At 43.6% G+C, this 18,128-nt stretch overlaps 1 long non-coding RNA gene across 1 annotated transcript; it reads right to left on the bottom strand.

The window, feature by feature from the left end:
• Positions 1–165: 165 nt before the first annotated feature.
• On the bottom strand, positions 166–4,460 carry LOC131381579 (uncharacterized). Its single transcript, XR_009210413.1, has 3 exons — positions 3,855–4,460; positions 1,838–1,960; positions 166–1,202 (listed from the first exon to the last, which is right to left on the bottom strand). It is a non-coding gene; the product is annotated as an uncharacterized LOC131381579 (long non-coding RNA).
• Between the last annotated feature and the right edge of the window lie 13,668 nt (positions 4,461–18,128).

Consider the following 18,128-nt stretch of genomic DNA (forward strand, 5'->3'; position numbering starts at 1 on the left):
TTACCATCTGAGTATTTTTTAAATTTTGATTACATAATTGCTCTGAAATAATTATCTTTGACTATAAAGATCAGTAACAAAGATAACACCAGTTCAAGGTTAAACAGACAGTTACTGGACAGATGTCCTCACAAAAATGTGGCCTTTATACAAGGTCATGCTTTTTATGGTCTTTTATTATAGCTTTTATGATCAGACATACAAATATAAAAACCCACTCCTCGTGGCCTTCCTTGGCTTTATTTGTCAGGGTTTTCTTAACATTCGCAATTCCATTTTGAATCTGACAACTTTCACAATACAAAGAGAGGGTGCTTTGAGGTTTCATAGTCTCTTTCTCTTCAAAATGACTTTCTTTATATAGCTGTTCTCTTTTCATTTTCATGGTTGCTCATAGGAAACTATATATAAAGAGAAGAATTAGGGCCTTGTAAAAGATTAGGAGGTAAATTGATTTCACCACTTGGAAACGAGGTTCTGTCTATAGTCACAATATCCAAGAACAAGCTGAAAATCCATTTATTAAATAGGACCCAGGAGAAAATGGGAAGTAAAATTCCATCTTTCTTGGCATTTTTTTTCTTTTAGATAAATCACATACGCCCCTGGTGATCTGTGTGAGTAGAAAGTTTCTTACTGAGAATAGCTTTAAAATTCATCTCACCATATGGGTATTTTAAAATCCTTTTACAAATAACTTATAGAAGTAGTAATAAAGGGATAGTATATTAGTTACCTATTACTACATAACAAATTACTCCCAAAACTTAGCAGCTTAAAACAGCAAACATTTCTCATCTCACGGTATCTGTGGCAGGAATCTTGGAGTGGCTTAGTTTGGTGGTTCTGGCTTGCAGTCTCTCATGAGATTGCAGTCAGGGCCAGCTTCATGGGCAGGCAAACGGTACAAGCACAAAAGGCACCATACTTGGCTTAATACTCTGCTGTTGCTGTCTTGATTTTTTTAGTAATTTTTGAAAAAGGAGCCCCCATTTTCATTTTGCACTGGGTCACAGTTTAAAATTATGTTGCCAGTCCTGGTTGCACTCAAGCTGTCAGCCAGTATTACAGTCATCTAGGGCTGGAGGATCCTCTTCCAAGCTCACTCACATGGTCATTAGCAGGCGTTGGTTCCTCACCAGCTGTTGGATGGCTACCTCCATTCCTCTCCACATGAGTCTCACAACAGGATAGCTCACTTCCTGCCCAGAGGGAGTGGTGAAAGAGAAAGCCCACCTGTCTTTTATAACCTAATCTCAAGAGTGATGTACCATCATGTCTTAGCCCATTCTTGCTGCTGTGACAGAATACCTGAGATTGGGTCATGTATAATGAGCAGAAATTTATTGGCTTACAGCTCTAGAGGCTGTGAAGTCCAGGATCAATGGGCCAGCAACTAGTGGGAGCCTTCTGGATATGTCATCCCATAGTGGAAGTAGGACGGGCAAGGTTAAAGGGAGACAAACTCACTCTTTCATAACTACACCAATCCCACCCACGAAGGGGGAATCCTAATGGCCTAATCACTTCTTAAATGTCCCAACTCTTCATACTGTTTCACGGTGGTTAAATTTTAACATGAGCCTTGAAGGAGGCAAACATTCAAACCATGGCACATTACTTCTGCCATATTCTGTTGGTCACACTGACAAACCTTGGTACAATGTAGAAGGAGACTGCGCAAGGTGTGAGTAGCAGGAGGCTAGGATCATGTAGGGCCATCTTGGAGGCTGACTACCACAGACAATGAAAGCCAGCTTTGTTAGAAATGTTAATAAGAATTTAAATATAATAAACACAAATTTTATTCATTTTCCTACTTTTGAAGATAGTATACCTGAGGCTGGGCATGGTGGCAGCTCACACTTGTAATCCCAGCACTTTAGGAGGCTGAGGCAGGAGGATCACTTGAGGCCAGGAGTTCAAGACTAGACTGGGGAACATAGTGAGACCCCCATCTCTACAAAAAATAAAATAAAATAATAATAATAAAGAATATAGCATACCTGAAATAGAAAGCAAACTTTGACTAAAATCATTCATTCATCCAGTGTCATAAACCTGAAACATATTCATCTTATAACTACTGATTCCAGATTTCAAATGTATCTCTAATTGGTTCTAACTTATTCCTTACGGTTCTTCTGTTTGTAATTGAATAATCAACACACAATACTTTTGAAAGCTTTAGTGGCTCATAACTTTGTTGAAGAGAGAATGCTCATCTTCTTTCCCTAATGATTGCAAAACATTTTCATTTTTTTCTTTCTTAGGTCTACAAACACAATTTTGAATCTTCAATTCAATTAATAGTTTCCTTTCTACACTATTTCCTTCTTATGTACACACCTGCCTACAGCATTTGTCCATTTCAAGTAAATTTTCCACAAAAAAAACTTAAAAATTAGAGTATTACCATATATCTTTTTAGCAAAATTGGAAGACCCAGGATTTTTCCTAAAATATTGTGTAATTAAGTTCATCATGTTGAGTGACAAACTGGATGAAAATACCATATTTCCTTTTTGTCTTTAAAAATACGTTCCTTGGCTTTTATTAAAAAGTCAAAAAATAACAGATATTAGCAGGGCTATGGAGAAAAGGGAATGCTTATACACTGTTGATGAGAACGTAAATTCATTCAGCCACTGTGGAAGGCAGTTTAGAGATTTCTCAAAGAACTACAAAATAGAACTACCATTCAACCCGGCAATCCCACTACAGGGTATATACCCAAAGGAAAATAAATCCTTCTACCAAAAAGACACATGTACCCATATGTTCATCGCAGCACTATTCACAATAGCAAAACCATAGAATCAGCTCAGGTGCCCATCACTGGTGGATTGGCTAAAGAAAATATGGCACATATACACCATGGAATACTATTCAGACATAAAAACAAATGAAATCATATCCTTCGCAGCAACATAGATGCAGCTAGAGGCCATTATCCTAAGCAAACTAACGCAGAAACAGAAAAGCAAATACTCCATGTTCTCATTTATTTATAAGGGGGAGCTAAACCTTGGGTACACATGGACATAAAGATGGGAACAATAGACACTGGGAAATACAAAAGTGGGGAGGTTGGGAGGTAGCCAAGGGTTGAAAAACAACCAATTGGGAATTATGCTCACTACCTGGTGACAGGTTCAATTGTACTCCAAACCGCAGCATCATGCAATACACCTTTGTAACAAACATGCACATGTACCCTCTGAAACTTTTGAAAGAAGTATGTATTTTTTAAATTCATTAACTCTCAAGTTTGAGAAAAATCTTCTAGGCTACTGTCATCTGAAGACTCATAGGCTAGGTTATGTCTCACATAATCAATTTTGCCAGCATTTGTCTGGACTCTACTGTCTCTTTGAATTCATCTTCTGTTTATCTAATAATTATGTAACCTCTTCCCTATCACTTTTCCTCTCTGTCGTAACAGGCAGAAAGTGAAAAATCCGTATTTCTGAACTTCTTAATAAAAACTAAAAGCAGACAACAAAGTATCCCCAGTCTTATATGTTTCTAAAGATAATGTAACATTTTAAGCAATGAAGCAAGAAAACTGAAGGATGATGAGATTCTGATGATTTATTACACTACATTGCATCATCTTTCTAGATGATGCTATCATTCTTCAGTGTTCTTATTTTAGTCTTTTTTTAGCATTTTGGGATTAATTGATAAGTAATGATGAAATGATTCCTAAGATGACAAACTAACTACGTAATCACCCATGGGTTCTTCCTGCCCACTCCACAAACAAAACCAGTTCACTGAGACCATGGTATTGTAGTAAAGAAACAGTGTAATTGACATGAGGCCAGCCACGCAGGGGATAGAGTTATTACCCAAATGAGTCTCCCCAGAGACTTGGAGGCTAGGGTTTTCAAGGATAGTTTGGTGGGCAGGGGACTAGGAAATGGGTGCTGCTGATTGGTTGGGGATGCCATCATAGGGGTGTGGAAAATGGTCCTAATTTGCTGAGTCTGCCTCTTGATGGGGGTCCACAGGACCAGCTGAGTCATTGGTCATGAGTCCCAGTGGGGTCCATCAGTTGCCAGAATGCAAAAGCCTGCAAAAACATCAAAAGGCTGATCTTAGGTTCTACAATAGTCATGTTATCTATAGAAGCAACTGGAGAAGTTACAAATCTTCTGACCTCCAGCACAACGGCTGGTTATCATTTAACTATGCTTACATTTTAGCAGAATTCAGGCACCTCTCATAATCCTAACCTTGTGGCCTTTCATTAGTTTTCCAAGGGTGGTTTAGTTTTGGGAAGGACCATCATCATCCTTGCTTTAATTTTAAACTATAAACTAAATTCCTCCCAAAGTTAGCTTGGCCTATGCCCAGAGATGACGAAGGACAGCTTTGATGTCAGAAGCAAGATAGAGTCAACCATGCCAGATTTCTCTTACTGTCATAATTTTTCAAAGGTGGTTTCAATTACATGTTTCAAGATACAGGAAAGAATAATATCACTAAAATCTCATAATGTATCTTACATTTATGAAAGGGTCCAATATCACAATTACAAGTTAGAATGAGTTTTCTTCTCTTTTAAAAAATGAGTAAATTTTATAGTCATACTTTTTGAAAGATATCTAAGAAAGAAAAAAGTCAAAAAATATTGTGAGAAATGCTTTTAAAAATTAACTAAAATTGGGTCCAAGGGATCGTAATGGTATTAACATAATTAGTCTAAGGATTTGGGAGAAATGATAGCACTGGCATGACCTGAAGGAGACTCAGATCCCTCAGACCAAGAGTTCTCTAGTGACTTCTAACCTCACATACCTCCCTCCTTCTGCCTGACAGCTTCATCTGGCCACTGGTGCATGCTGACCATATGCATGGGCAGGCCAGAAGTGCCTCAAAGGTGATAACCTCAGAAACGACCTCAACTACTGGAGAACCAGAATTCACGGATAAATTCCCCAGCTTCCTCGCTCCTCCGCAAGGCACTTCTAAGGTGTGTCTCACACAGTCTCTCAGTGGGTTCCCATCAGGATTGAGCCCCAGTCACCCACAGAGGTAGCCCTCTCATTAATGAACCACTCATTGGCTTTTCTCCCTTCCCTATTACACTTCCCCACTCCCTTACTCTACTTCCTTGGGTCACCTCCAAATAAACTACCTGCACCAGAATTGCTTGTCTCAGAATTTGCTATTGGAAGAACCTAAACCAAGACACACAGTGAAAGCCCACATCATGATAAAGCAGCCACAGCTTCAAACATCATTGGTAGGGCTATCCTTGTTTATCAGGAGACCTCACCATAGACACCATCAACTCAGAGCAGAGCAAAGTAGGCAGATGCAAGCAAAACAGCAAGTAGGGTAGATGGCAATTTAGAAGAAAGAATGCTTTTCATGTTTTTAGAGGTCACTGGAATGAGGAGCTGCCAAAAACCATCAGAAATCCTTTACCCATTCGAAAACAAAAGTTGGAATGGACTTGGTGATGGGGAGATGGACAGTTTGATCTTATTTAAGAAACTGCCCAAGGCACTGAAATAACCCTGGGCTTGCAGATGGGAGACTTGAATTCCAATCCAGGCCTCTGACATCAATTGCCACTTCTACCAAAGGGAGATAATAAAGACTTCCCGAAGTTGCGGAGAGTACTAAATGAAATCAATCATGGGTTACAGTAGAATGCCCTATCACCGTTTAAACTTGTGTTTTTAATCTTTGGCAACATAATTTTCCAGCTACCTTAGGGTATAGACAGAAGAAAAAAAGAACCCTCAAGGCAGGTCTTCTTTGTTTTGGAAAAATCCATCAATTTGTAAGTGAAGGGTCAGTAAGCAGGCCTTCGTGTCCTGGGAGAAGGGCATAACAACTTTTTTGTACAATAAGCAGCTTTTTAAAATTGTCTGCCTCCTTTAGAAGAATTTTATCCCTGGAGAGGAAGAAGGACCCTGGTTCTGGGCCTGTGCAGTGGCCGAGCTGGGGACATTCTGACTTGCAGTCCTCCTGGAGCTGCTTGAACCCTGGGATTGGCTGCATGATGGAACCAGAGCTTGAAGAGCTGGAATACCGGAACTCAGTTCTAAGGGTCAGCCCCACCACATTGTGCATGGCTGGGGAAGTGGGCGCCTTCCATGGAGGTGTTTCCATACACACAGCAGCAGCAAGATTAGACTCACCAGCACCCAGGCCCTGCCTTCCACCTTAGAGGACTCCTTCACCAGCTCAGCTGGTATGTCCCTTCCCTCTGGCTGCTACAGAGAGGAAGCCACTGCCTTGTCCACTAGCTGCCTACTTCACCCACAAACAGCACTCTGATGCCTTGCCATCCATGGCCAACAGCACCTGACCTTCCTGCTCACAGGCCAGCATTCTAGGGACTTGACCCATGAGAGCACTAGGGTTACCCTCTTACCAGCGTTGGTCCTGGCCACCCTGGCCGGTTGATCACTGTCAGCCATGGAGAAGCATAAGAGTCAAATATGACTCCTCCCCATGTGAAGGTCACAAGCACCAAGGGATCCCTGGGTGCATAGTGGGAAAGAAGAGGGAGGCCTCATCTGGAGTCTTACGTCCATGTCCAGCAGGCGAGGGCTTGTGCATCACAGCCTCAAGCGTGGAAGAGTTAATTTTATGTGTCAACTGGATTAAGCCATGGCATGCCCCAATATTTGGTCAAAGGTTGTTCTGAGTGTTTCTATGAAGGTGTTTTTGGATGCAATTAACATTTAAATTGGTAGACCGAGTAAAGCGGCTTGCCCTCCCTGATGTGAGTGGGCTTCATCCAATCTGTTGAAGACTTGAATAGACCATAAAGGCTCACCCTCCCCAGAATAAAGAGATTCCTTTCTGCCTCAGGGCATTAGAACTGGGACCTCAGCTTTTGGATTTGAAATGAAACATTGGCTTTGCCTGGGTCTCAAACCTGTTGGCCTGAAGATGACTGAAACTACACCAGTGGCTCTCCTGGGTCTCTAGCTCTGGAGAACTCTGACTGATACAGTCTCTATACCCCAAACTGTACTAACACATCTCAGTAACCTGGTGAATCCCCCACACTGTGCCTGGTCACTGTGCCTGGTCAGTTCCATCCATGTGTTAGTTTCCTATTGCTGCTATAACAAATTACCCCAAACCTAGTGGCTTAAAACAACACACATTTATTATATGAGAGTTATGGAAGTCAGAAGGTCTAAATCTGTCTGAGTGGGCTAAAATCAAGGTATTGGCAGGGCTGCATTACTTCCATAGGCTCTAGGAAAGTCTATTTTCTTGCCTTTTCTCTGGAGACCTCCTGCATTCCTTGGCTTGCAGCCTCATCCTCCGTCTTCAAAGCCAGCAACATAGCATCGTCCAATCTCTCTGTGACTCTGATGCTCTTGCCTCTCTCTTATAAGGCCCCTTATGATTACATTGGCACATCAGATAACCCAGGATAATCTCCCATTACAAGATTATTAATCTAATCACACACAAAGAGTCCCTTTGGCCATGTAAGGTAGCATATTCACAAATTTCAGAGATTAAGTTGTGGACATCTTTAGTGGGGGTGTTATTAAGCCTGCTGCCTTCCTTCACACCTCATTCCTTTCTGACTGCCTCCCGCTCTTTATCCTTTCACTGGAGTGTCACCAGCTCCTGGCCTTGCCCATCTTCACCAACATGCAATCCCTTTACCTGGAGGCTCTATTACTGTCACAGCCTCAGTGACTTCTTGTGCTTTGGTGATGCTCAAACTAATGCCTGCAGCCCATGCACCTCCTCCACTCTTCAATCCTATTCTTTTTATGGCCCTCTTTGGTTTCAGCTTGCATATGCAGAGAGTGTGGGATCTCCTCACCCCCTCAGAGTCTCACCTCACCCCCATGCCTGGACCACCACCCACAGTGCCTCCAGACACTTGCTCTTCCAGGCTCAGAAGCGCTCCCACCCCACCTCTTCCAAATCCTACCACTTTTCCTCGGATTTGCAGTTACCATGTTTGTGGTCCCCGCTCTGCTACATGGTTTTCCCAAGGTTCAACGGTTCCTGGGGGAAAAAAAATCATCAAACATTCTCTCCATTGTATCATTTTCCATTCAAAGATCTCTAATTATCTATAATTTTTATTTTTTCTAAATGTCCATACATTATATTTGTGATAAGGTGAGAACTGTCATTTAAAATATAGGAAGGAATGATCAAATCCAGTCTCCTCTGCCTTCCCACTGCACACTGAGCCTTTAAATTCCATACCCCTCATTCTCACGGCTCCCCATCAGGAACCCCCCATTACAACTGACATATCGATTCATCCAACAATATGAGTGAGCACCTGCTCTAAGCAAGGCACACACCTTGCAGAATTCAGCATCCATCCTTCCTAGTTCATCTTCTCTCCTGCTCAACAAGGAAACTGACCTCCTTCCGCAGAGGTTAAGCATGATAATACAGCCAAATTGACAAACTGCTCCACAAAGAGGAGAAATAAATACAAATCTAGTAGGTTTTCCTAAGAGTTTTTTTAAGCTACTACTAAAGAGAGAGAGTAGCTCTTTAGCAGTAGCTTGAAAAAAACTCATAGGAAAATGAGTTTTTAATAGCTACTACTTATTGAGCACTTACTACATGCTAAGCACTTCATAAATGTCTCCTTCCATCCTCATGACAACCATATTATCTCCTATATTATTGCCATACTTCAAATGAGGAAACTGAAGCTCAGAGAGGCTAAGAAACTTTCCTATGGTCCCACAAGCCCCAGTGGCAGAGTTGTTTTCCAACCTGAACACGTCTGACAGCAAGTCCACATTCTTTGCTGCCACCCTGTGTTAGAACAATTGGACTACCAGATTTTGGAGCTTATCGTAAGGATCAATGTAAAGGCTCAGCTGGCACCAGAGGCCGGAGCCAGGCCATTTCCATGGGATCATAGTTCAAAGTCAGTGGTTCAATCTGAGGGCTCTGGCCTTGGGCAAAGTGGCACTCAGAAAGGAGCTAGAGTCTAAGAGGTAGGGCAATACCAATCGCAGCCTCCTTCTCTAGGTTGCACTTCATGGAGTCATGCCAGGCCTTACACCCAGCCAAAGAGGCAGCATTGCCCTCAGCCAGGAGAACGCTCCACTAGCCACAAATGCACTGCAATTGCTGCTCTCTGCCCCTTGGCCTTAGCCCCTCTGCTCATCTTTCTAGCAACCCAGTGTTTCCTGCGGTCCATGCATCTGTGGCTGGATAACGCCTCTTAGATGGCCACATCTCTCTGGCCACTTAAACCTCAAACATGTTGAGATTAAAGTCCTTATCTTCTATCATCTAGCTTCTCTATCCTCCCACTCTCCAACAAGGTCGAAGGCCATACCCAATCCCACTTGCTAGGCCATTAAAATAGCCAGATGATATCGGGGTGAAAGACTACAGGGAGGCCAAATTGAATAGATTATTTTTCAATAACTGGGATGAAATGCAAATTAAGGGGAAATTGTAATTGCTCTTTTCCCATGTGAGAGGTATAGTTTCAATAAGAACATGTAAAAACTCCTTCGACATATTTTGTTCCTAGGTTTGGGTCTTTACCAGGTGTCTTGCACAATTAGACATGTGTCCAAAGACAGAAAAATTTGCATTTGGATGCTTGTATCAGAGGCAGGAAATATAACATAATAGTTAAGAGTCCTAGATTGGGAGTTAGACCTTGATTCAAATTCCACCTCTGTGACTTGCTGGCTGACCATGGACATGTCTCTCCACCTCTCTGAGCTTCGGTTTTCAGTTTTCTCATTTGTGAAATAGTAATTATAATTAAACGTGCCTTCCTTGTTTACACCCATTAGGATGGCTATTATATTTTTTTAAGTGCTGGCAAGGATGTGGAGAAATTGGAACCCTGTGTGTAGCTGGTTGAAATGTAAAATGATACAGCTGCTATGGAAAACAGTATGGCAGTTCCTCGAAAAATTAAACATAGAATTACCATACAACCCAGCAATTCCACTTCTGGGTATATACTCAAAAGACCTGAAATCAGGAACTCAAGCAGATATTTGTACACTAAATCTTCATAGCAGCCTTATTCACAGTAGCCAGAAGATGAAAGCAATCCAAGGGTTCATTGATGGATGAATGGATAAACAAAATGTGGTGTCTACATACAAACAATATGATTCAGCCTTTAAAAGGAAGAAGACTCTGACACATGCTACAACGTGAATGAACCTTGAAGACATCATGCTAGGTGAAATAAGACACATTTTAAAGGATAAATATTGTATAATTCCACTTACATGAGGCATCTAGGTAGTCAAATTCATCACAGAAAATAGAATAGTGGTTGTCAGGGCCTGGAGGGAGAGGAGAATGGGTTTAATGCGTACAGAGTTTCAGTTTGGGAAGAAGAAAAAGTTCTGGAGACAGATTATGGTGATAGTAGTACAACAGTGTGAATATACTAAACGCCACCAAACTATACACCTAAAAATTGGTTAAAATGGTAAATTTTATGTTATGTATATTTCACCACAGTAAAAAAAAAAAAAAAAAAAAAAAAAGTCTTCCTTATAGTTTTGTTGTAAGTGTTAAATGATTAACATTGGTAAAGCAACCAACAGGGCCTGGCACATGGGAAGCCAGGGAGTGACAAAACTGTAGACAAGGTACCACCACTGTTCTTAGTCCTCAGACACAGTGGCTGAATCTTGACAAACCCAGGGCCGACAAGTAAGATTGGACCAGGAGAAAATGGAGAGCAGATGAGGAGAGCTATCCCAGACTGAGAAGTGAGGGGATTATAACAAGACGGAAGGGTGGAGTACAGGGCCCCAGAGAGACCTAAGTCCAGAAATCACCCAGGAAGAAAAGAAGAGGGCCTAATGGAGATGAAGAGGGACCAAGACCTGCATGGAAAAGGGCCAGAGCACACCTGCTGGGTAAAACACAGGATGCCTTGTTAAATCTGAATGTCAGATAAACAACAAAATGTTTAGTACAAGTACACCCCAAATATTGCATAACCCTGCCTTATTGCATGGATTATGCTAATAATGTATTTATTGTTTATCTGAAATTCAAATTCAGCTAGGCATCCTGTATGTTTATTTGCTAAATCTGGTGATCCTAGGCCAGAGGCATGGCTCATCCTTCAGGACTTTATACTAAGTCACTTTAGGATGATGCAGACTCTAGAATAACCTGGTATCTAAAAATCTGGTCAGGGCAGTGGATGGGAGCAGGAATAGGATAGGATTCTTCACTTTGCAAATTTATTCTTTCACAGTTGGGGTCCTATACATAGCAAGTTCCCCTAACCATAACATAGACATTCATTTTAAAAACTCAAATTCGCAGTCTCATCTTTGAAGGAGCCCACCTGTCAAAGCTCAAGGCAGGACAGACCACATTCCCAAAAGCTATGGTTCTTCCGGCTTCCAAGAGCAGAAGAGGAGGCTAATAGATATCATTCCCACTGCAGAGGGGTCTGGCTAACAAAAGCCAAATCCCTACCCTGCGCCAAGCGGGTCCAGTCTCTTCCCCAGGCCATGCTGAACAGCCCAGGGTCTCCAGCCCAGGGCTCTGCAGCCATTTGCAGAAAGGGCAGTCACAGATTCCTCGGAAAGCAGAGACCTAAAAAGGGCTTTGTCTATGTCAAACCAAACACAATTCTCCCGCCCCTGCCCTACGCTGATTAAAAGCTGGAGTTGTTCGTTTTGTTTTGAGAAGTGCTAGGGTTTTATGCTCGAGGTCCCCCTTCCCGCCTCACTATTTCCAGCTGCTGAGGCACATGAGTGAGAAGGACCACACACCAGCAGCCCAGCGGTGCACAGGCCTGGCGGAGATTAAACCCCAGGCGGCAGGGGAGGGCCCCCTTCTTGGGAATGGACGGCCCAGGGAAACCCCGGTGTAGAAGAGGAGCTGAGCACGGAGAGGGGAGTTCAAGGAGAGAGCCGCCCTGCGCCCCTAATTCCTATCCACCCAGAGCCCAGAGTCTTGTCCATCACAGTCAGCCCAGCAAGCAGGTCAAAGACCAGGCTGCAGGGGGGAAGCAGCACACAATCTTGAATGCAGTGAAATGTGCCTTCCCCTTCTACTTTTTTAAAATCTAAACCAATGTATTGGCCACATAACAAATTTAATTTGCAGGGGAAGTCTGAGGGGGAGTGGGGGTGACAGAAAGGAGGCATATTTTGGGTTTTCCTCCCAGACCTTCCAGCTAAACCGGCGAGCTCAGCCGATTTTGCTGAGCCACAGCTGGGCCATCTGCCTTGCTTTCCAATCAGAGAGGCCACAGACCAAGACGGAAAAGGCAGAGACGATGTGTGATTGGGTTCTTTCCCTTGTCCTACTTAGAACAATCTGCAGGGAGCACGTTTCTTTGCTGACTTTTTCATTGTCTGTCTCACCCACACCAGAATGTCAGACTGGATACCCAGCAGCTGGCACAGAGCCAGGCGTCGGCTCAGGGAGCCCTGAATACTGTTTCAACGAATGAGTTGAGCGTGGACAATGCGCGCGAGGGAGGGAGGGAGGAAGCGCTGCAGGGAATGAGGCTGTCCTTCCCACCGGAGCACACCTTTTCCTTCCCTGGCGACCCGTTTTCTCGGGGTCGGAAAGGGATACTTTTTAGCGCTTGGGGTTCCTCAGTTTTTTTCTTACACCAAGTTTTGAAGCAAACTTGGGAGTTAATTGCATGGCATCGGGCCCCAGCTTCTTACTCTTCTCCTTTGCCTTTGGATCCAGTGTCCTCATGCTGAGGGGAGCCTGGGGACTACAGGGGTGTCGTTTCTGAGGCCACAGAAGGGGGCCTTCACGGCACCCTCTTTCTGACCTCACCTGCCAAGCACCAAAGAATGGGGTTGTCAGGAGGTAAAGATAATAAAAATCAGTCAGAAGGTGCATGAGGAGGAAGCTCAAGCTTCTGGCCTTCTGGGCCCCAGAAGAGCAGGCCTAGGCCCAGCAGCGTCACATCTGCACCTCTGTTCTGGGGAAGACTGGGAGGCTTTTCCACCCCCACCTCATGACTCCCCATGCCTCCTTGCTCCTCTCTTCCTCCTCCACCCCGACCCCCACCTCCACCCCGGTGCTGTAATGAAAAGTTCATGTTCAAAGCTTTACATGAGATCTGATTTTCAACACTTTAATTGGATTAATAGAAGCAGGGAGTGGAGAGCACCACAGCCCTTCTTCCCGGGATGCCCCTCCTCCCACCTGCCCCCTTCACCTCCGAGCTCAGCTCTCTCCTCTCCACACTCCCTGCTATTCTCCAGTCCATCTCTCCCCTCTCGCCCTCCTGCCAGCAGCCTCCTCTCTGTTCCCAGCACTTTCTGAGCACTAGTAAAATTCTCCATCTTCCTAATTCAAGGAAGAGCAGGCTAATTACTGAAAATCCTGATGAATGGAATAGTTTTAAAGAAATTCTCTTTTTGGCTGGGTGCGGTGGCTCATGCCTATAATCCTAGCACTTTGGGGGAACAAGGCAGGCGGATCACTTGAGATCAGGAGTTTGAGACCAGCCTAGCCAACATGGTGAAACCCCCATCTCTATTAAAAATACAAAAATTACCTGGATGTGGTGGCATGCACCTGTAGTCCCAGCTACTCAGGAGGCTGAGGCAGGAGAACCACTTGAACTGGGGAGGCAGAAGTTGCAGTGAGCCAAGATTGTGCCACTGCACTCCAGCCTGGTGACAGAGTGAGACTCCATCTCAAAAAAAAAAAAAAAGCAATTCTATTTTCTTAGGCTCTGGAAATACATACTACCTACTAAGAGAGGTAATGGATAACAGCATTAAAAGTCTTTAAAAGGTACCAATCAAGTATAATTTATATATTGGTTATTAGTGGGCAAGTGTTACCATTAAAGGCCTTCATTCTTGAGGTGACTAACATTTCTCAGACATAATCCTGGCCTTGACACTCCCGCTCCATTTTTTTTACAGATATAGCTAAAATACACAGTGGGGGAATGACACCCTCAGAGCTGTTCCCATGATCCAAAGTCAACGCTTTGGGGCAGGGACATGCTGTATCCTTAATAACAACAACAAAATCCCATATCACTAAAAGCTCCGGACAGGCAGTCACCTGAGTCCTGGTGCCTGCTCTGTGCCCCAAGGCTAATTCACATTGAGACCCTGGACACACGGCTTATTTCTCTATCCTCACTTACTTCATCTATACAATTAGAAGGTTACTCAATCAGTGGACTCCAACTTTTTTTATTGTATGCCTCTAACAGCAAAAGGTTTTGAGCATTCACCCCTACTGTATGTAAAACTAGTTACAGTGCGCTACCTGGGTGCATATAATATACACAATGTCTAGAAAATTTAAAGGCTAAAATAAACATTGGCTGGGTGCAGTGGCTCACACCTGTAATCCTAGTACTTTGGGAGGCCAAGGTGGAAGGATCATTAGAGCCTAGGAGTTCTAGACCAGCCTAGGCTACATAGCAAGATCCCATCTCAACAAATAATTTTTAAAATTAGCCAGATTTAGTGGTGCTTACCTGTAGTCCCAACCACTCAGGAGGCTGAGGTGGGAAAATTGCTTGAGCCCTGGCAGGTGAGGCTGCAGTGAGCTGTGATCACACCACTGCACTCCAGCCTGGGTGACAGAGCCAGAACTCATCTCAAAAAATAAATAAAGAAAGAAAAATAAAATAAACGAAATAAATGATATTTTATGTTATTAATCATGGCAGTTTGAATTTATCACTCGCTGATATTTAAAGGCAAAATATTTATGTAAAGCAAGATATCATTAATGATTATTGCTGTAAATCCACATGTCAGGCCAGGTGCGGTGGCTCACGCCTGTAATCCCAGCAGCTTGGGAGGCCAAGGTGGGCGGATCACTTGAGGTCAGGAGTTTGAGACCAGCCTGGCCAACATGGTGAAACCTGGTCTCTACTAAAACTACAAAAATTAGCCAGGTGTGGTGGTGCATGCCTTGTAGTCCCAGCTACTTGGTAAGCTGAGACAGGAGAATCACTTGAATCCAGGAGGTGGAGGTTGCAGGAAGCCGAGATCGCACCATTGTACTCCAGCCTGGGCAATAGAGTGAGACTGTGCCTCAAAAAATCAATCAATCTATCAATCAATATGTCTAGTAGATTTCAAAATCACTTCAATTTGCTTTAGTCGCTGATTTCTTACCAGATCATTGTTGTACCTCACAGTGTGGGAAAAAGAGAGTTCATATAAGAAATTGGAGGTGGTAACTCAGCCATCATTGTTGTTTTAATATTTTGCAGTTTTAATACTGTCTACAAAACAATTTTTTTGCTTTTAAAATGAACTTTTTAGGCTGTCTATTTTGTGAGGCTAGGCATTCAACTAAACGATATACCAACAGGCACAAATATACTGAGTAATACATCACAATACGCTCAAAGCGCAGGACAGAATGAGGGCACCCCACCCCCCACCCCTGATCCAGGGACTCCCACTCCTACGTCCGCTGTGGTCGTGCTGTCTGATGAATGGACTGAGTTGGGGAATAAGAGCCAGTCTGTGAGTAGACATTAATAAGCACTTTTGTTTCTTGTTTTTAGTAGATTACAAATAGAAATGGATTCTAACCATTCTTTTGCCACCATCCAGAGGATTGCCCTGAGGCCACCCTTTAGTGACCACCACTCTAGGATCCCTCATCAGTCGTTCTTTGATTCTCCAATGTCTCTGTAGCTGGAATCTTTCTGGGCTCTTCATTTCACCTGCTGCTGGTCAGCACTCCCGACTCGTGAACTAAGCAAAGACAGTATAAGCAATGCCTTGCACTGAGGTCTACAAACTGTGAAGGCCTGTGCATCCGGGGTGAGCAGCACTTAGTGCCCTTGGACATAGATGGGCCCCAGACTCCAGCCTCACACAGCGGGCCAGAGCACATGGAGATCTCTTTCTCCACTGCTCTCTCACTGCACAACCATTCTCCATCCTTAATTGGTCCCTCCCTTCTCCAAACATGTGTCCCCTTCCCTTTCCCTACCAGGAACGCAGTCTTTGCCCAGCCAACCCTTATTCTCCTGCCTGGAGAAAGAAGAAGAAAGGCTCCTATTGGTGTGCATAGGGTGTTCACATAGCGGGGACCACATTGGACCTGGTCAAAAAGCAACTACAGGACAAAGCCAGAATTTAAAGCTGAGGTCTAGATGATTCCAAATCTCATACTGTTTCCAACTTTCCAAAGGCAGGAAATAAGTATGGTTTGTATGTGTATCATGTGTTTGCATATGTGCACATAAACATACATATATACAGTCATACAATATGGTTGAATACAGGGCACTTGAGTAGATAAACAACTGCAATAGGGTAAGGCTGACGGCCCCAGAAAAGTCCCAGGTCCAAACACGGGCAGACAAGTTGAGAGCCCCTGGAGCGGGCAGTCACTCTGCCAACACCTAACACCGACTCTTGGTGGCTGGAAAGAGAATGAGGGTATGCCCACTCACAACATCCTAGCAACACTGAAAAAAAGACTCGGATTTGTCTACTTGTGACTCATCTGTTTGGTCTCTTTGAAGGGATGATATTTACTCTGGTCTTAGAAACCTCTTCTGGTTTGAAAAGAAATCAGATTCCTTGTTAAGGTGATAATGACCCAAATACCATTTGGGGACCTTCTGCATCAGCTGTCCAAGCTTGAGGAAATAAACTCAATGAGGAATTTGTGGTCCTTCTTATCTACAAGACTATGTGATGAGCAACCAAGGGCAAGTTTCAAAAACAAAAGAGCAAAGGAATAAAAGCAGTAAAACAGGGCTTAGCTCTCCCCTCCCTAAGTATGATTAGTTGGGGGAGGTTATTTCAAAATAAAAGTCTACGCTTGCCTCATGGCATTGCCAGTCCTTAGATCAGCCCCACTCTCAGTTAAGGATGGTGGGGGGTGGTCTCAGCCTCAAGATCATGAGGATGACAATGATCACAACAGCAATGGCATCCACTTTTTGATGTACACATACTTTGTGCCAAAAATCCCCATAAACACTTTTCAAACATTACCTCAATTCACTCAGGAGTCCTATGAGGTAACGATCATTATTACCTTCAGATGAGGAAACTGCAGTTCAGAGGTGCTCGGCAATTATCCCCAGTTCCCCTTGCTGTGGGAGGGTACAGCCAAGACTATCTGGCTCCAAAGGCCATGACTTTAACTCCTACTCTAGGAGCCGCAGGTTGGAAATGAGAGAAGGGCCACTCTTTTACAACATGTTTATTATGGAGTAACTTGACCTGACAAATATTTAGGAGCAGGTATTCTCTTCCTGTTAGCTGATGAGAAGGTGTTGCCATCCCCGAACCCATTCATTCAATAAATACTAATTGAGCATCTGCTATGTGTCAGGCACTGTTCTCAGTGCTGTGGATACAAAATGAACAAAACAAGTTCCTGTTCTCATAAACTCAGAATGTAATAAAGAAGATAGATAACAAACAAATCAACTCATTTATAATATGTTGGGGGATGACATGTACCATAAGGAAAAATAAAGCAGGTGAGGGAGACAGAGATGGGGAGGGGAGGTTGCCATTTTGGATAGGGTGCTCAAGGAAGCCCACTCTGATGAAGTGATATTTGAGCAGAGGCCTAAAGGAGTGAGGGACATGCAACAATCTGGGAGAATAACGTTCCAGGCAGAGGGAACAGCAAATGCAAGGCAGTAAGCGTGAGAGCCAGCCTGGAACTCAGTCTCGCTCAAGCTTTTAGGTTCTCAAGCCTGCTTCTCCCTTTGCTAATTTGCAGAACTGTGTTGTCCTTATTTTGGCGTGAGGAAATCAGCTTATATTCTGAAAGTTATTCTTCTCACTGGTTTCACAGAGAAAGGAGAAGGAAGTCACTTTTCTTGTGTTTACTTACATAAGTGCATTTATCCTTATGATGCTCTGAAAAGTCGGTATGTTAAAGTTACAGTCTGTGGGCCTCAAAGTCTACGCTCTTTCCACCACACCATGTGGAAGGGAACCATCTGATTTCATATTGAGGTAATTCCTTCCTTTTTTAAGAGCTCAGAGCACCTGGACACCAGGTCCTCAGCCATCCCCCCGATCAGACATTAGCTGGGAGCCTCCCGTGTGCCAGGCTCATGTTGGGTACTGTGAGGGAACAGTGATAGCAAAGCAGGCATGGCCCCTCCTCCCAAGGATGGCTCTGCCCACTCAGCAGGGCCAGTGGTG

The sequence above is a fragment of the Hylobates moloch genome, unplaced genomic scaffold (genome assembly GCF_009828535.3).
Source record: "Hylobates moloch isolate HMO894 unplaced genomic scaffold, HMol_V3 SCAFFOLD_16, whole genome shotgun sequence".
In the NCBI taxonomy this organism is placed as follows: Eukaryota; Metazoa; Chordata; class Mammalia; order Primates; family Hylobatidae; genus Hylobates; species Hylobates moloch.